Source organism: Medicago sativa, chromosome 7 (genome assembly GCF_051527215.1).
Source record: "Medicago sativa cultivar Bolivia chromosome 7, Bolivia_mono, whole genome shotgun sequence".
In the NCBI taxonomy this organism is placed as follows: Eukaryota; Viridiplantae; Streptophyta; class Magnoliopsida; order Fabales; family Fabaceae; genus Medicago; species Medicago sativa.
The window spans coordinates 18,317,317-18,338,162 of record NC_140755.1 but is presented as its reverse complement, the minus strand read 5'-3'; the positions used below and the strand labels follow the sequence as shown (position 1 = coordinate 18,338,162).

Here is a 20,846-nt window from a genome sequence, read left to right as displayed (position 1 = left end):
TAGTGATTATGCAAACAAAAAAAGCAAGCATATTAAATACCTATAATCAATGGATTCTAATTGCATAGAGGCGACACTTATACTTTCTCTGTGTCTGGTCATCAATGAGAGTGATTGTTTTGCGCTTTCCTTTCAGAATTGTTCTTGACACCTAGTTTGGGAAATGCTAAATAGGAAAATAACTGCAATATTAGTCTAATGCATATTAACATGGATAAGATGTATGCGAATATAGTTACGTATAATTTATAATATGAAGGTAGCATAACTGATTTTAAGCTAAAGAAAATGTATCATGACTTCTAATTTATCTTCTTATTATCTTCCTATAAAGTCTAGATAAATGCATGCATGTGCATTAAATGTACCCCGTTGACCAATTAACATTGTTGAAACAAATGGAAATTAAGCATCACTCCTGCATGTGCATCTATAGCTATCACTATTTGATATTGATGTCTTCGAACATTTGGTGCAACTCTCATAATACCATCCAAACTGGTTAGGATTGAATTTAGTTGTTTTTCAAATAGTGATGCGGTATGTATCCTAACACAAATTATGCACATGAAATAAATAATAATGCAATATGTATTTTTTAATTTGTGCGTAAAAAACTCAAAGCATGTTTGTGCATAAATAAAGCAGACCTTGACTAAGTTTATAAATTCAGCAATCGGCCTAACTTGAGATAGATTGAAAAAATCGTTGTACGAAGTATGTTGAGAAGAATCCGAACTCTGACTTAAGTTCTGACTGAATTTTTGACTCTGAGCTTGAGAAGTGTTAAGGTCACGACAACAATTCAAGAAACATGGTCAAAAAACAATCAAACAGATTGTGAAATAATAAGTTACTCTAACACTGTATTGTGAAATTATAATGCAAATTTACTAAGTTTTAAACTTCTCAACAACCGGATGATGTAGGTTGATGAGCAGCCTCGATCCTAACCAATTGTTACATCTATTTGGGTTGTCAGTGACTACAAAATGGAAGCAAAGAACTTAAGGTAAATAGATGGTAAATGATAAAGCTACGAAGTATTTTTCCCATAGTGTTACATCAATTATATTCCCACTGCATAAGGAAATACATCTTTCAGGACATTATCAAACTTATACAAAATCCTATCATCTGATGCTGACAAATTAGAAAATAATACTGTAATATCCCGCTTAACAACACTGCCATTTGTCATTTATCTGTGTCAGCTATTTTCAAATTATCTATGAGATTTTAAGCAAGGGCAAAATGGGTATTTGCCCACCAAGAGATTGTTTAATAGGAAAATTCTAAAATTTTCCACACAATTCCATCCATTTCTCTCTCTAAAACATTTCCATAATTTCTTCCCCTTCTCTCTCTAAAACCCATCGGCCATCATCTTCTTCAACCCTCTCTATCACAAATTTTTCATTTCTTCATGAAATCATCAAAATTAAGCAACAAATAGGTTCCTTGTGGTGCTATTACAAGTGTTTAGCAAGCAAAATTCATCTTTCCCTCTCCTTGAAGCAAAAGCAGCCCCTTCTCCCATTACCATTCATAATCTTCATTTTGGCCCCAATCTCATGGAAATCATCAAATAAGCTAGCTTTTGGAGTACCCATGATGGAATGAACATTAAGTAAGTGTCAAGCTCTTTCTTCTCTTCCTTTTCCATGAAAATCAATCTATCCACCTCACCTCTAATGCTACTTTTGTTAAAATTGTTTAATTCAATGTCTAGGAATGCAATATATGTTGTGGTGGTGGTGGTGGTGAGTTGTTTGATGCATAAGGAGCTTATGAATGACATTCATGGTGAGTTTACTAGTAAGTTGAATTTTTGGAGAAATGGATTGAAAGAAGAAGCATGGAACTTAAGAGAATTATTATGGAAAAGTGATTTAACAACCTTGATAAGTTGTTATTGATGTATTTTGAGTTGTGTTTGTTGCTATAAGTAGTTATAATTGAAATTCATGATTTTGAGACGAATATTCGCATGATCTTCATTGGCTCATATATGCTGTTGTGTAATCCATAATTGAGTAACTATTGGATTTTTGGATTCTATGCTTAATTCCCTTCAGTTTGGATATAAATTTTGTATGTTTCGGATTAGGAACGAACTCAGAAAGTGCGTTTGAAGTTGTGAATTTCTGCTGGAAAAACTGTTACGGGTTTGGAACAGGACTCCACTAAAATGGTAAGAACTCTCTCCCTGTAACTCCGAATCAAGTGGTTGTTGTTGCTATGGTTAGCTAACGAAATTTCGGACGTTTTGGCACCCGTTTCACTGATTTTGGTCCAGTATTGAAGTCTGTAGATAATTTTGAAGTTGAGGGCAGAAGTAGGATTTTGTGCTGAACCGAGATTCAAGTTGGTGATGAATTAAGCGGTTGCAGTTTTGGACTGCTATTCGGATGACCGAATAGAGGCAGTGGCGAAGATGCTCAATTGATGCTTATAATTGTTCCAGAGTTTGGAATAAGATAAGGTGAGTTCCTTTTAGTTAGAAACTTCCCTTTGGGTAGTTAAAATTATGACTTTAGAATAATAGAACATGATTTGGTACATTAGAACATAATTTAGTGATATTATGATTAAGGTTCACACCCTTGCTAGTGTACTCTAAAATAGTTTTTATGTTGATAAATATGCTTATGGTAATGTAGGAGTTAGAGGAAAATTATTATGATAAGTTTTACGTGAGTATGAATAAATATGCAATTTCGGCTAACATTCCGGAAAGTGAGAATTGTTGGATTTTATGTAACATCCCGCTCGTCAGCTAATGGAAAGTTCAACTGTTAAATGTATCAGAGGACTAAGATTCATGGAGAGTGATTTTGGTGAAGAATGTTAAGTACAACGAAAGATATTAATGAGTAATATCAATCAAGCATGGGCTTATGTGTCAATGTCAGGTAAACACGACTAAGGCGAAGGGCAAAGTGGTAAAACGTCGCAAGTGACTATATAAGGCCACAAGGGCCATTTTCCCTCATTTCCCACTTCACTTTCTCTCTCTAGGTTTTTGGGAAAACATTTCTCTCCTCCTTCTCTCTGGAAATTCGCCTCCCTCTCCTCTCTTAATCATCCAAACTTCCTCTAAAACATGGATTAAGGCAGCTTAACAAGCAAGAAACTAGTGGAGGAAGGATCAAAGCATGATTTTTGGGATGAAAGCTAGGGTTTGAGCTTGGATCTTGAAGGAAAGCAAGGGAATATGTTAGGTGAGTTCTATAGATAGTTTACCTTCCCTTGGGTTGAGTAATTTCATGTTCAAGTATAGATTTATGTTTATGAGAGGTTTAGAACCCTAATGCCTCTTTGAGCAATTCTTGTTGATTCCATGTTAAATTGCCATGAAATAAGTTTATAAATGTATATACATGTTACTGGATGATTATGGTGCATTGCAGGATCAAGTAGGATCAGTTTTGGGTCAAAATTGGGAATTTGGTGCCACAGACCCGAAGAACTACGCTATTAGCGAAATTCTACGCTAATAGCGAAATTCTTCAGGTATGCCACACTCCAGGGGCGCTATTAGCGCAGCCCTCTGGACCAGCCAACATGCTTTTTGGCTGTTGGCTTAGTGTGGGGTCGGTGGTGCGTTCCTATGCTTTTCTTTCAACGTTTTACAACTTTGTAACCCCAAAACAACATCTAGGCAATGCACATAACATCAAACGATTCTTGAAATGAAAATCATGGCAATCTTAACATGAATGACAAGAGTGATTCAAGAGAGTTTAGCCGAGTTACTCGGGTAGTAAAGAGTCAGGCATGGGATGAAAATTGAGCCTTGACATAGCTTGTCAAGAACTAGAATAGTTAGTGAGGAATAGGATGCCAGACATGAGTGGTATGCTTGAATAGACGCGAAGTGATATAGAATATTATCTTCGCATAAGAGCTAAGTGTCATACGAGTATGGCAAGACGTGAATTGATCAGATATCTCTTCACATAGAAAGTTAAGCAAGCATATAGGTTACCTCTAGATGGATCGTATAGGAATCCGAGGTAAAAGAGATAGCATTTATAGATTTAATACTCATGCATTTATAGACAAAGACGTTAAGTTAAAGGTGCCATGTCTCTTGAGACCACATTAGGTTGGCTCAAGGGGTTCTCATGATGGGAACGGGGTTAGCCGTGAGGAACCCGCATGTCACTTAGTAAGCTAGATGTGGTGGTCGTGTCTCTTGTGTCCACACTAGGTTGGTGCAAGGGGTTTCCATTAGGTGAAATGGGGTTAGCCGTAAGGATCCCGCACGCCACTGCAGGAGTGCCGTTGGTTATACCTTAGATAGGTTTCCATCGGATAGATAGGGATTGCGCTCGGGGTTACTCCACTCGGGGCTTTCCGTAAAATGAACTCAGATAATGTTTGTTTGTTAAACGCTAACTTCATGAATGAATCTGACTGTGCATATTTATTAGACATATTTATGTTATGTCATAGAGCCTTGACGTAGATCGTCAAGAATTAGTAGAGCCTTGACGTAGATCGTCAAGAGTTAATAGAACATAGACGTAGATCGTCAAAACTAGAATGATAGCAAGGATATGATACGTTGTTAGAAACATCGTATTATGCATCAGAGCAAATAGATAAAGATATGCCGATGACGATCTTAGGTTTCCCTAATCGTCCGGTTTAGAATCGTGTTATGATTATTGTATGTTTAGGCCTTGATACGTAGAGCGTATTCTTGGCATTGCGGTTTTAGATTCCCCTCGACCGCCATGACACGTATAGGAAGTGAAGCCTATAACAAGTGAGATAAGACTATGACGGCCCTAGTATGCACGACCGTCTAAGTATGCAAGTCCCCACACACGTATAACCAACCGGCAGATTGTATTTTAGACACGTGGTGACCGTAGGTTTCCCCTGAGGTTGCCTATAGCCTAGGATTTAGGGGAACTCACTGAGACATTATGTCTCATCCCAATCCTTATTTGTTTCAGATAAACAGGTTGGATTAGCTAGCTAGTAGCCGAATGGATGATGCGACAAATGTTCGTTCGTACCCGCTGCAGGATGAGATGGATATGCAAGGACGCATTCAATATAAATTTGAAAAGTTGAGTTGTATCATTATGTACGAACGCATTTGGTTGTATATGCATATTCATTCGTAGTTGTATTGTTGTAAATTTTAATGTATCCAGTACTAAACTAATACACATGCTAGACTTTCTAGATACGTCTAGTATGGGTGTTACATTTGGTATCAGAGCAGGTCGATTCAGACCGTGCCTTGGGTCATTAAGTTACAACAAAGGTAGTGGGACCATTGGGTTCCGGGTAAAACGTTCTAGTTGTTGATGTTAGTTGAGCCTGATCAACTCAATTTAGCATTCGACGATTAGAATGGATGCCTGAGAGCTGAATAGGACCCTGGAGGAACGAAGTATGTGAAGAAGATGCACTGGGAAGTGTGAACTCAGAAGTAAGAACTCGGAATGAGTACTAGTAAGAAGTTGATCGTGCCAGTAGATGGCCGGTGAACTAAGCCAGTAGAAGTATAAATCCTCCGGGACTGTAAAGTAATGTTAAGAAGGGGCGCTTAGACAGCGTTGGATAAGTTGTTGATGATACTTCGTATACCCGTAAGTGAAGGATATGGAAATATCTTAGCAGGACCTGAAGCTTCAGTAAGGGTCGTAGTTACAACGGAATTGCATTCCAGAAATTAAGCGCAAAGCTACAAGATAGAGAGGAGTTGATGTATGTTGACGGAATTAGTGGACTCTCAGGATTAGCGTTATGTTATTGAGATTATGGACTTGAATGTTCAAAGTGAATGAAGTTATAGTGTTCGGGAAGCTACGTTAAGCGGCAACGCAGAGAAGTAAGCTACTCGTAGTAGAAAAAGATTCAGTGAAAGTTTTATGTTATCAGGAATGAATCATCAGTTTCTAAAGTGCCGAGAATTGTATCGAATTAGGTTGATGCTTGCCATGCATATGTAGAAGAATAAATTTTAGATGTTCGAAATGACTGATGTGCATTGATTTACTTGAGAAAAAAAATATTTTTTTTATGCAAAGTATGTTTTGAAAAATTGAGCTAAAGAAACTCATCAATAGCGAACCCGGAGCGAAATTTTTTTTCTTCAGTTCGTCTCTAGGGAATGCAGTGACTATTGGAGAGTTGTCTTCACCATCTGTTATGCAATGAGAAATTGTTTTTTTTATATATCGAGTGACGAATGCATATCACCCCCTAAAGTTTTCAAAAGGGAAAAAGGCATGGGCAACCATCAACGAAAATCGATCCGGTTTAACGTGACTTTGGAAGTTAATGTGTCAAGAAATAAGAATGCGTTTAGACCAAGAGTTTAGAGGCACCAATATCTAGAATGGAAGTCACAGATGTGAAGGCATAAAGCAAGAAGTTAAATGGTGCAAAGTCATATGAAATCACGAGGATTTTGGATTTCGCAGAGTTAAGAGTACCCCTCGAATCTATGTTTTGCTTGATGAACTTGCGAAGGCTCGTTAGGATGCTAAGTTGTAAAGTTTACATGATTTTAGAAAGATATACACATAAGGGTGATTGAAGTTGACATTTTTGAAATTCAAATGAATTTTTGTAGGTACCGGTCTGTTACGACTCGTGTAGTTTGGGCTAAACTCACTAGAACAAAAAAAAAAAAACTTGATGGCACGTATGTGTTGTCAACTCGTTCTGTGAATTTAGACTAACGACTGGGACCTAGATTCAATGTATGTTTTATATAGTTGTAAATCATCAACGTCAATGACCCGTGTGCTAATTTACGAAATTTTCTTAGAAAGGAAAATTAACGAGCAAGCACAGGAAGGATTAAGCAAAACATAGTGTGCGAGATACGAAGCTACAACGTTAGATGCATAAGGAAGTATGTCCGAGTGCAAGATAAGTTTACCATGGAAAGTTGTAAGAACGATTCATGGAATAGTAGGTATGTAATAGCACAGATATGCTCCTTGAGTTAAGGTCCTCAAGAATAAGAGTAAGTATGACATTGATATGTCCAGAGGTAAGTCTCCTTGAGATTCAATCTTACCAGCAAAGTGTAGAACGAGGTTGCAGAGTAGCATGCGACATAGAAGTATCGAGCAGAGTTCAAGCAGATATTAATGTAATAATAGAAGAAGAATAAAGTTCACTCGTCTCAACGGATCAGAGTATTGGTTGAAGCCAACCGGTGGGAATCAGAGTAGTGCAACGGAAGTTAATTAATTAATTAAGTTGCGAACAGTAGCCATGGAACATGGAATTTTGTAGTAAGAATCTTTGTGAAAAATGTTCGAGATAGAAATACCATTTCAGTGAGAAGTATTATGTGGAAAGCGAGGAGTTCTCGTTATGTTAAGTATAGATGCTTATGCAGCCAGTAATGATTAAAGTAAAAGTTTAAAGAAAGCATCTTCACTCAGGTAAGATGAGAAAGACTAGAGTTAACACAGATGAATTAATCGAGTTGCCTTTTTGGTGATGTCTAATTCGTAGAAGAGCTGTTGGTCAGACAGAAAGAGTATGTGCTATGTTAATGGAGTACGATTGATGAGTTATGCCTGACGAAGTACATACCCTCTTACACCATACTTGTTAAATGATAACGATACTTTCTAGAATGGTATCAAGCCACGATTTTATAACTTTCAAAGATAAGATTGGTATTGAGGAACTTGGGAACGATGTTTATTTTAAAAACATGAAATTTCACATTGTTAAAACAGATGAGATACGTCGTAAGCGAGTAAGCTCACTTAAGACGTACAGACTTCAGAACCAGCTTGTTAGAGACAAGTGTGAAGGAGAGTCATAAAACCTTTTTTTTTTTTCAGATATAAAGACTCGTCCTGTGGTTCTGCAGTACTAGTATAGACTCAGTTTTAAAGTGATATTTTTCTAGTCACGTATCTATTCGTTCCAAGAACCTATGTACCAAAGTTTAGAAACTCTTAGAAACAAAAGCTAGAAAGAGTATCGTTATTAACTAACAAGCAGTGGCGCTAGTAAGTATGCAGAAACTATAGAGGGTAAAGTTTTATGAATGAATGACAATGCCATGTGATACTAATGTCATGCGGGATGCACGGATTTGTGCTTAGAGTGTCCGATGTAAGTGCAAATGGACTTAGTAGAAAGTTCCAAGAGTATGTGGACCGCCAGATAGGTTAATAGATTGTCAGATGAATCGGTGTGGTTGATTTCACTTCTTCATGCCAAGCTAGACAAGTTACCCATGAATTGCAGTACAGGGAGATTATGAAGAGATAGAAAAGTTTCATAAGACTATGATTAGAGATGAGTAGAATCATCAAGATAAGTAGCATCAGTAAGAAGCATAAATCGCAAGGTGCGGTAAGAAAGATTAGGTATGCATGATAAGATGTATACATAGAAGTGGTATAGATACAAGTAAGCACTGCAGGGCAAACCTGGATATCAGTAGAACTCCAGTTTAAAGGCAAATCCTGAGTGTTTTAGATAATGGAAGGTTACCTAGATGCATGGTTATGCTCAATAGATAAGTTATGGATTCAGGATAATCAGTCCACTTGTAGAAAGAGCGTGTTTTGAACACGGTGTTTCAAGACAGTTCGGTAATTTTTATAAAGATAGTAAGATTGAAGAGACCATATTCAATTATATGCAGAATAAGAAAGAGGGAGAATTGCATGTTTTGTTGAGAAAAGTATTCTTCAACCTCCCTAGAGTAGTTTTGATCAGATATTGTATAGCAGAAACCAAAGGAAACAAATTTTTGGTTACGATGATTGGTAGATGATTTCTAAATTTCGAGGACGAAATTTTTTAAGGGGGGTAGAGTGTAACATCCCGCTCGTCAGCTAATGGAAAGTTCAACTGTTAAATGTATCAGAGGACTAAGATTCATGGAGAGTGATTTTGGTGAAGAATGTTAAGTACAACGAAAGATATTAATGAGTAATATCAATCAAGCATGGGCTTATGTGTCAGTGTCAGGTAAACACGACTAAGGCGAAGGGCAAAGTGGTAAAACGTCGCAAGTGACTATATAAGGCCACAAGGGCCATTTTCCCTCATTTCCCACTTCACTTTCTCTCTCTAGGTTTTTGGGAAAACATTTCTCTCCTCTTTCTCTCTGGAAATTCGCCTCCCTCTCCTCTCTTAATCATCCAAACTTCCTCTAAAACATGGATTAAGGCAGCTTAACAAGCAAGAAACTAGTGGAGGAAGGATCAAAGCATGATTTTTGGGATGAAAGCTAGGGTTTGAGCTTGGATCTTGAAGGAAAGCAAGGGAATATGTTAGGTGAGTTCTATAGATAGTTTACCTTCCCTTGGGTTGAGTAATTTCATGTTCAAGTATAGATTTATGTTTATGAGAGGTTTAGAACCCTAATGCCTCTTTGAGAAATTCTTGTTGATTCCATGTTAAATTGCCATGAAATAAGTTTATAAATGTATATACATGTTACTGGATGATTATGGTGCATTGCAGGATCAAGTAGGATCAGTTTTGGGTTAAAATTGGGAATTTGGTGCCACAGACCCGAAGAACTACGCTATTAGCGAAATTCTACGCTAATAGCGAAATTCTTCAGGTATGCCACGCTCCAGGGGCGCTATTAGCGCAGCCCTCTGGACCAGCCAACATGCTTTTTGGCTGTTGGCTTAGTGTGGGGTCGGTGGTGCGTTCCTATGCTTTTCTTTCAACGTTTTACAACTTTGTAACCCCAAAACAACATTTAGGCAATGCACATAACATCAAACGATTCTTGAAATGAAAATCATGGCAATCTTAACATGAATGACAAGAGTGATTCAAGAGAGTTTAGCCGAGTTACTCGGGTAGTAAAGAGTCAGACATGGGATGAAAATAGAGCCTTGACATAGCTTGTCAAGAACTAGAATAGTTAGTGAGGAATAGGATGCCAGACATGAGTGGTATGCTTGAATAGACGCGAAGTGATATAGAATATTATCTTCGCATAAGAGCTAAGTGTCATACGAGTATGGCAAGACGTGAATTGATCAGATATCTCTTCACATAGAAAGTTAAGCAAGCATATAGGTTACCTCTAGATGGATCGTATAGGAATCCGAGGTAAAAGAGATAGCATTTATAGATTTAATACTCATGCATTTATAGACAAAGACGTTAAGTTAAAGGTGCCATGTCTCTTGAGACCACATTAGGTTGGCTCAAGGGGTTCTCATGATGGGAACGGGGTTAGCCGTGAGGAACCCGCATGTCACTTAGTAAGCTAGATGTGGTGGTCGTGTCTCTTGTGTCCACACTAGGTTGGTGCAAGGGGTTTCCATTAGGTGAAATGGGGTTAGCCGTAAGGATCTCGCACGCCACTGCAGGAGTGTTGTTGGTTATACCTTAGACAGGTTTCCATCGGATAGATAGGGATTGCGCTCGGGGTTACTCCACTCGGGGCTTTCCGTAAAATGAACTCAGATAATGTTTGTTTGTTAAACGCTAACTTTATGAATGAATCTGACTGTGCATATTTATTAGACATATTTATGTTATGTCATAGAGCCTTGACGTAGATCGTCAAGAATTAGTAGAGCCATGACGTAGATCGTCAAGAGTTAATAGAACATAGACGTAGATCGTCAAAACTAGAATGATAGCAAGGATATGATACGTTGTTAGAAACATCGTATTATGCATCAGAGCAAATAGATAAAGATATGCCGATGACGATCTTAGGTTTCCCTAATCGTCCGGTTTAGAATCGTGTTATGATTATTGTATGTTTAGGCCTTGATACGTAGAGCGTATTCTTGGCATTGCGGTTTTAGATTCCCCTCGACCGCCATGACACGTATAGGAAGTGAAGCCTATAACAAGTGAGATAAGACTATGACGGCCCTAGTATGCACGACCGTCTAAGTATGCAAGTCCCCACACACGTATAACCAACCGGCAGGTTGTATTTTAGACACGTGGTGACCGTAGGTTTCCTCTGAGGTTGCCTATAGCCTAGGATTTAGGGGAACTCACTGAGACATTATGTCTCATCCCAATCCTTATTTGTTTCAGATAAACAGGTTGGATTAGCTAGCTAGTAGCCGAATGGATGATGCGACAAGTGTTCGTTCGTACCAGCTGCAGGATGAGATGGATATGCAAGGACACATTCATTATAAATTTGAAAAGTTGAGTTGTATCATTATGTACGAACGCATTTGGTTGTATATGCATATTCATTCGTAGTTGTATTGTTGTAAATTTTAATGTATCCAGTACTAAACTAATACACATGCTAGACTTTCTAGATACGTCTAGTATGGGTGTTACATTTTATTACTTTATTTCGACTCTTAGCTAATATAAATTATACTTTTAAAGTGATATGATGGTTTGGTTTGGCTAAGACTCTAAATTCTCATTTTTATCGAATATGTAGCCGAAATTGTATTATGAATATCTTCTAATCATATACTACCATAGTGTATATTTATTTGTGTGAAAGAATGTTTAGAGTAAATTAGCCATTGAAACAAATTATTCATGGATAGATTTCCAATCATTGGAAAGAAAAGAATCCTAAGTGTGAAAGTTCGGCTTAATTAGTCGAATTTGAATTATCAGGATATGGGGAAAATCTTATAACCTTTTAGGAATGGCATATGACAACGATATGCCTAGAACCTGAATAGGTTAGTATTAGAATTAATTTCAGAATAAAGACGAAATTACTACGTCTTTATTATTAGACTCAGAATGTTATTACTACAAGGAAATCAGTTAAGATAAGTTATTCCTCTCTGGCTCCCTGTTAGTAGTGGACTTGAGGATTAACTCAATTATTAGGAATCAGTTCAAGTTATAATATTAAAACATGTTTAAGATGTGGCTTTCGCTATCCCGCCAGTTGGATACGAAAGGTTCCCGCCAGTTGGAACGGGCACTATCCGTGAGGATGACCCCACAATAATCAGAGGAGTCCGGTATCCCCGTCAGTTGGGTTCCCGCCAGTTGGAATTATTACCGGTTATCAGAGGAATAAATTCCGGGGTTACTCCACCTGGGTTTATTCGTAAAATCAACTCAGATAATATTGTTTGTTCAACGCTAACATTTCTAACATAATATGATTATAATTATGATTATGAGTTGAGTATTAGTATCAGGATTATATCAGTCTTTTAGACAGCGATCCTAGTTATCCCCCGATCGCTCAGTTATGCATGATAAAACTGCATAAACCCAAATGGTTGAGTTTAGAGACAAATGGCGATCCTAGGTTCCCTGAGATTGCCTACAGCCTAGGATAGGTGGAACTCACTGAGACATCCCGTCTCACCCCAATCCCTTTTATTTTATTTCAGAGACACAGGTGGATCGCAAGCAGGGCAGTTCGTGATGAAGTAGATGAAGAAGCTGGACAATTATATTTACTTGTCATTGCATGTATGTTGTACACGTCAGTGGTACTATTTTAAATGTATAGACAAGTAGTTTTATGATATGTTCGGAAGAAATTTTATTATTGTAATTTTGATGTATCCAATGCCAAGTTTAACGAGCATACTAGATATCCTAGGCAATTTCTAGTATGGGTGTTACAAATACCTTTTATCTTTCAACATAATGTTCGTACATGGTTTCTTTCCAGTCCCAATTGGCGTTGTCTTGACAATCTCATGAAGAAGCCCGATGATTTCTTAAACTTTTTTTTTTACATATATTAGAACATTACGAAAACACAGAAATAAATTAAAGCACATAACTATACCATATAAAACGTCAATTTTGAATTTTCCATCTTGAATTTCCTTAAATGACTTAAAGCGAAATTCATGAGTAAGAACATTAGTTAACTTGTCATACTTCTGCACCTTTGTACCATAACCAAAAACAACCTTAAAGGGATTAAATGCAATGTCATTATCAAACACATGACAATTATACAAATCATAAGTCTTGTTTTCCTCGATCAAAGCCTTCCAATGCACCAATTCTCTATATCGAGTTATTACATGAACTCGATCACCCTAAATCCGAGAAAGAAACCAAAAAATATAAATAAATCAAAATGTACACTAAGTAACATTGATAAATCATAAAGGAAATTACAACAAATATTAACTAACTCATCTAACCTTTGCATAACAAAAAATGAGCTTCATATGTTGATTCTCATTACTACCAGTCACAATCCAAGAATCCAGCACTCCAAATCCTATTTTCCAAATATCCAAATCATTTTTGAGATCCTTAATGTAGTCATAATCCCTTGACATTGAAAGTTCTATATAGAAATACAATAATACATCATTTAATTGTATTCCCTTTGTTCATTCTGATATCGAAAGAAGCTAACATATTTCTATGTGATCAATTTTTGTATCATCAAATCAACCTGATCTCAAATGGACAAATTTCCTTATCATCAACTTTCTGGACTTCAATGATATGACCAAAACAAATTTACACCAATCAACTTTCGTACGGCTCAATGATATAGGAAAGAATAAACCAAATATGAAAATTGTTACACCTTTAGGATTACTCATAAAAACTAAAATAACCCAAACGCATCAATTTGTTTACAACTATAGTATCAGAAGCTAAAATAAAAATTGTGTCAAAACCTTACCATGAGCTAAAATTCAATCATCATGACCTCTACTATATACTCCACATAACAAAGGAAGATTTTTCTACCGCCATGCAACATAACAATTTCTGGTACATAATTAACAGCTGAAAAAAAATAACCATTAAAATGCAGAATCGTGAAAAAAGGAAGAAAACCACGTATGATGAAGCAAAAACGAAAACAATGTCGAAAAATGAACACCTCAAGCCACAAAAATCAGTCAACTCAAGTCATGCATGATCTCAGAACCATGAAAAAAGGAAGAAAATGATCTCTTATGAAGAAGAAAGTGAACAGTGTTCCCATCTGAACTTAGATACCGTTTGACCAAGGTTTTTTACAGTCTAAAAGTTACTTCAAAACAAAGTTAAAATAAAGGCCTTTAAGAAAGAAGCTAAAGTTGTTTGCTTTCTTTGTTTTTTTAATTTTAAAGTTATTTTTAAGTTAAATGTTGTTTGGCAAAATATTGTACAAACTTTGAATTTATTATTTTGTTTATGGTGTCCGCGGTTCGAACCCTGGACTTGGCATATATTTATGCATTGTTCCTATCAATTGAGTTAAACTCACGAGGACAAAACTTTGAATTTATTATGAATTAACATAATAATTAAAAAAATGTTTAAAATAAATGATATTTTTTTTACAAATACTATATTTACTCAATAACGTTTATTTTGTGTAACATGAATACAAATATGTATCATCATATAAATGACTTGTTAAATATTTGAATAGAAGAAACAATTTAAGGAGCCTGAAATAATAACTTAAATAATATCAAAATAGTTGGTTTTTTCTATTTCAATTATACTCTATAATAAATTTCGTTATAAGAATACTATATTTTTGGTGTCTTTCAAAAAGATAAGAATTTATATTATAAGAATACCATATTTAAATGTAAGAATTTATATTTCTTACATTGTTGGTGTCATGGAAACATATATGTTTAGTTTTTTTGAAAAAGAAAAAGATATGCATATAAGTATAATTTTTTTAGGCATCTATACCATTTTTGAAGAAAAGACATCTACAATTTTACTTTTAATTAAAATCAAAATTTTATGAAATTAATCGTACGTATTATGCAACGACAAAAAAATTATACGCATTAGCGTAACAAAAAAAAAGACACACATAAAGTATTACTCTAAACGCTAATGTGTGTGTGTATATATTTGCGAGGTTAAAGAAAGAAAATAAAAATATTTGGTATCATTAAATGACAGTGTGAATAAAAATATTTGTGAGGTTGTGATGATTAAATGATATTTAAATTAAATATATAAGTGATAAAAAGATAATAAAATTCCTTTGAAAAAAAGGTAATAAAATTAAATGGAACTTCCTTAAGAAAATTAAATGGAATAGTTCAAAAAAAATTAAATGGAAGAAAAAAACATATTGAAATATAATATTAAAAAATAAAAGAAAAGGTTTCCAACGTGTATTGAAGAGAGATGCTTGTGAAATAAATTGTCGAGAAGTAGTTTTTTGAAGTAGCATTCAACAACTTTTGGCCAATGCTCATTCCATTCAATTTTATGCATTAAAAAAGTATCTTTTTTAGTAAGTACTTAATTGATATTGTATTTGGCCTAACTTCTCCTTAAAAATATAGAGAAGTTGAAAAAAACCCGGGTCAAACGACATCTTAATCTCCCACAACGGTAGTGTAGAAGCAACTGAATTTGGGAGAAATAGTTAAAAATAAAAAAATTGGAAAATAGTTAAAAGTTTTTAAAAATATAAAAATTGGAAAATAGTTTAAAAAAATCGGTGAGGTAGCACTCAACCAAGCAACACTAAAAAAAATTATATGCATTAGCGTAACAAAAAAACAGACATGCGAACATAAAATATTACTCTAAACGTTAATGTAAGTGTGTATATATTCGTGAGGTTGAAGAAAGGAAATAAAAATATTTGGTATAATTAAATGACAGCGTGAATAAAACTAATTGTGAGGTTGTGATTATTAAACAATATTGAAATTAAATATATAAAAGATAATAAAATTCCTTTGAAAAAAAGATAATAAAATAAAATGGAACCTCCTTAAAAAAATAAATGGAACGGTTAAAAAAAATTAAGTTAAATGGAAGAAAAAAACATATTGAAATATAATATTAAATAATAAAAGAAAAGGTTCCCAACGTGAGTTAAAAAGAGGTGCTCGTGAAATAACTTGTCGAGAAGTAGTTTTTTAAAGTAACATTCAAAAACTTTTGGCCAAAACTCATTCCATTCAATTTTATACATTCAAAAAAATTACTTTTTTTAGTAAGTACTTAATTGATACTGTGTTTGGCCTAACTTCTCCTTAAATATATAGAGAAGTTGGAAAAAAGTCGGATCAAACGATACCTTAATCTCCCACAACGGCAATGTAGAAGCAACTGAATTTGGAATAAAAAATTGAAAAATAGTTAAAAACATAAAAATTGAAAAATAGTTGAAAGTTATTAAAAATATAAAAATTATAAAATAATTAAAAAAAAGATTATAAAATAATTAAAAAAAAGATTAGGGGCAAAATGGGAAATGTACCCTAAAACATGTGAGGTAACAACCAAATTTCACCAAATATAAAATTACAAAAATGCCCCTCTTAGAAGCAAAATGGTAAAATCATAGGGACTAATATTTAATATATAGTAAGTAGATATCATAGTTGAAAAAATATCAAATATTATAATTCTTGTTCTTGGATATAAAACAAACAAGGGTAGAAGCACCATTGGGGTCCGTGGATGCACCTGAACCCCGTGCATTTTTTAATTTACACTTGTAATGAATAATGATATGTTTTTTTTATGCGCTGAACCCCCTCAAAGTTTAATTATTGCAACGCTTTTGCACAAGCTCTCTTATTCTTCTTTACGTTTACGTAATGTAAAGTCAAACAAACTTTATTATTATATTTGATTTTATATGATAATGATGAATTATAATTATATTGCATTTCAAGATTAAAATAATCACCATAATATGACATGATGGGGCGTTGAACTTGGTTGTAGTAATAAAAATATCACAAACACTGCCACTTAGAGATGTCAATGGGGCGGATCGGGGGCGGGGGATACTTCCCCGATCCCCGCTCCACTGGTGAATCTGTTTTCCGTCCCCGTCCCCGATCCCTAATCCCCGTTGACTTCGTTTGACTTGTACAATTTACCACAATTGAAGAGCGTGTGCAAAGGGATTATACATTGTGGATCTTCAAAACCGACATTGGGCATCATCTTCTTTTCATGTCCTGGCTTAGAAAGGCGCCCTACAGTAATTATTAGATTAACTAATTTTTAAGGGTTAAATATGATTTTTTTATCCCATATATATTCCAATTTTTTGTTTTAATCCTCTTGCAACAAAAATTTCGACTTTCAATCCTCAAATGTTTTTCATCTACATTTTTGTCTCTGCTCTTAAGTTACTTCATGTGTATTATTTAGATATCAAAACATGAATTAAATATGTATTTTTAAACATTAAAACCATTAAAATTCAAATTTAATTCATGTTTTGTTATATAGAAAGGCGCCCTACAGTAATTATTAGATTAACTAATTTTTAAGGGTTAAATATGATTTTTTTATCCCATATATATTCCAATTTTTTGTTTTAATCCTCTTGCAACAAAAATTTCGACTTTCAATCCTCAAATGTTTTTCATCTACATTTTTGTCTCTGCTCTTAAGTTACTTCATGTGTATTATTTAGATATCAAAACATGAATTAAATATGTATTTTTAAACATTAAAACCATTAAAATTCAAATTTAATTCATGTTTTGTTATAAAAAAATTAAAAAATTTCAAAATAGATTTTTATAATATTCTATACATGATTGAAAAAAAAAATCAAAATTTCAAATGATACACATGAGTTAACTTAAAAGCAAGACTAAAAGTGGTGATGAAAAACTTTTAGGGATCTAAAAATCGAAGAAAGTTTTTAATGGGACTAAAACAAAGAATTGGAATAATTATAAGGATCAAAATGATACTTAACCTTTTTTTTTAATGTAAATGTTGATGTCTGTTTTCACGTTGAGCTTGATGTTAACTCATTTTTTAATGGGACTAAAACAAAGAATTGGAATTGTTCATGGATACTCTAGTTAATCTACAATAATGTTTTTCTTCCATTCAATCATGTATAAAGAATATTTTGTACCTACATTTTCCTCCATCCCTCTTCTATGACTATGCAATTGTTCATTACACAATAGTGTAATGTTCATCCAAGCTTTGCACTTCATTTAGTCATGTACACATAAGATAAGAAGTAACAACAATCACTTTAAATTTGCAATTGCGTGCCTTTTTCCCATATATTCTAATATCCTTTCAGTCTCTTAATTTGGTCTTAGTAACTCCTTTTTAACTTTTGTTGTTGTTTTGTTTTTTACTTCTATTTATTTTTTTTCTAAAATATATTATAGTTGAAAACAGATCAAATATTATCATTCTTGGATATCAAAAAATTACTTAATAAACCAAAGTCATATGCAGCCTTTTCTGCTTAGACTTTCTTCTACCCTCCTCAAAGGGGTTTCACTTATCTAATATTATGGCTATTCAATTGTTCATTAAACAGTGTAGTGTAATGCTTAACAAGATGTGGAGGTCAAATCAATTTGAAGAACATAAATCATCCAAACTTTGGAGAATCAGAATGGCCCTAGATTTATTTTACGATGTGTACCCTGCATCAAACAATTCTATGTAGGAAATCAACTTCATAAGGCTCACATCTCATGGTTTGATTTTCTTTGAGCAATGTTCAGTTCCCTATTCCTTGTTCTCCTTTTCTAAGCTACATATTAGCTGCGACTTTTGTCAAGAATTACTATGGTTTAATTCACTCTCTCGTCTCCTCAAAATAATTTCATCCTCTCAACCAAGTTTTGTTCTTGTTGCTCTAACTGGTAGTCCTGCATAACAGCTTCAAACACTTTCATTGCGTTCTTCAAAGGATCTTCCTTTTTATCCAATTCCACCTCAAACTCCGGCTTCTATAGCATTGCGTTCATCAAGAGTTTATTTCTCAAGCTGTTATTCTTGGATATATAAAGAAAACAATATAAAATTCTACTTAATAAACCTGAGTCCTACGCTTCCTTTTGGAAAATTCATGAGTTGATTGATATACTTTGGAATACTTATTCTAGGATAATGTTTTCCTTCTATTCAACCATGATGTACTGAACTTTTTCTACTTAGACTTTTTTCCACCTTCCTCAAAGTAGCTTCATAATCTAATTTTATGGCTATGCAATTTTTCAATGAACTATATATGTATTGTTAACGAGAAGTGGAAGTAAAATTCCATCATTTTTGTAATTCTGAAATTATCCAAGCTTTGCACTTCATTAACTATTTTACTCGTAAAGAATCTTAAACGCTTTAGCTTAATTTTACAATGTGCCCTTCATCAAACATTTTATTTTGTAACATTTTTTGAAAGGCTGTCAAATCCTTTGCAAGTTTCAGCACTAGACAGATTCAGCTAAACTCTTTGTATGGTTTGATGGTTTGATTTTTCTTTGAGAAACTTTTGATTCCCAAAGTCTTTCATTCTGTTATGAGCTACTTCTACATATCATTCTGTATACCAGCTTCAATTTCTTTCATTGTGCCTGCAAGCATAGAATTTTGGCTCACATTCTCTCTCTTTTTCCTCAAGCTTCTCTGCTGTCTTTTCCAATGCTTGCTCCTGTTTCGCAACCTTCTACAGCCATGTGACTGATTCCGCCAAGCTTCTATACTTTTTTTGGTCTACACTTCCACTAATCTAGACTTCAATACATCCATCTTCAAAGAACTTTTCCATTTTATCCAATTCCACATCAAACTCCGGCTTCTTCACATCAAGAGTACCATTGTGTTCATCAACAATTAAGCTTCTTAGTTGTTCTCAACCTAAAATGAATACAGGCTGAAGTTCAATAAACGAATTAAAATGCAAAATAGTGATGGTATGATGGAATGCCATTCAATAATAAGAGCAACTCCAACGCTCTGTTCTTCAAAGGCAAGAACATAATTTGTTTTGTTTTTAGCATTGGAGCAGTTTTACGAGGCAGCCAGGGTGGAGAACTGTTCTACAGCAAGAACAAGTTCCAGCTTTGCTTTTTCTGACACACATAAACACTAAAGCACAACATACAATTTAAAAAGTAAACATAAGGCCCACTTAAAATAAAACAAGAACATTAGGTTGTTTTTTCCATTGTAGTAAAAATAGAGAAGTGATCTTAAATCCCAATTGGCAACATTGGACCCACTAAAAATGAGTGAAGAACATAATTTTGGTTCTAGCTATTAAATCACGTGTCAGACAATTTGATGACCGCAACTTGAATAACGGTAAATGCAACAAGTAGCATACATCCAACAATTTACATAGATCTATTGTGTACTCATCTCGCCCAGTCACACAAAATATTCTGAGTTCCAAGTTCATTTACATTCCTGAATCAAAGGTTATCCACATAAACAGTAATTGCAACTTGAAAATCAATATGAATCAAAATTAATTGGCCATAATAATGGGAGTACTATGCAATGAAGTATAAGTATTCCCTTTAGAGTGCATATTCATGAGCCTCCATAACTTATGATTTCCTATCAATCTCTGAACTCAGTCTACTAATTTCAGCAAGTATGGCATAACACTACAAGAAATTATTGATTTTGCTACCATTATTTTACTACAAATGATTGTTTTTATTTCTTGAGAAGATTACTTATGATTAGTTTTAGTCAAAAAAATATGATTATTACTCAATTACTCAATCCCTAAAACTCATCTGCGCCTTCTTTGAATCCCTGATTCATCACCATCACTGCATCACAATCAGTTGACATTGGAGTTATCATATGTAAGAATGGTTGACGGCTAAATCAGTTGTCGGCTATCAGCTTAACATAGCTACAAAGTTCATTATACCAAGATGTAAAGAACTTTAATTTGAGGCTATTATTAAGTCTTATTAGGGTCGTAGTAATGTTTAATGAGAGCCCCAATTGAAGTCCTTGAGAATGAATGTGGTAAGTTAGCTAGAAGATGGAAATGAAATATGAGCATTAAGAAAACACTAAAGAAGCGGGCTCCAGCTGCCCTTATCTGAGAAAGAATCCATCACACGATGCAGTTTGACTAAGTCCCCCAGAAAGATAATCATCTGCTTACCGACTATGTCAGAAATGATTGGGCGCAAAAGGAG

General features: G+C 34.5%; 1 long non-coding RNA gene across 1 annotated transcript; it reads left to right on the top strand.

The window, feature by feature from the left end:
* The first annotated feature begins 1,309 nt into the window (after positions 1–1,309).
* LOC146904758 (uncharacterized) lies at positions 1,310–12,499 on the top strand. The gene is made up of 5 exons (XR_015019243.1): positions 1,310–1,630; positions 1,733–1,806; positions 2,111–2,194; positions 2,300–2,485; positions 12,333–12,499. It is a non-coding gene; the product is annotated as an uncharacterized LOC146904758 (long non-coding RNA).
* Positions 12,500–20,846: the final 8,347 nt, after the last annotated feature.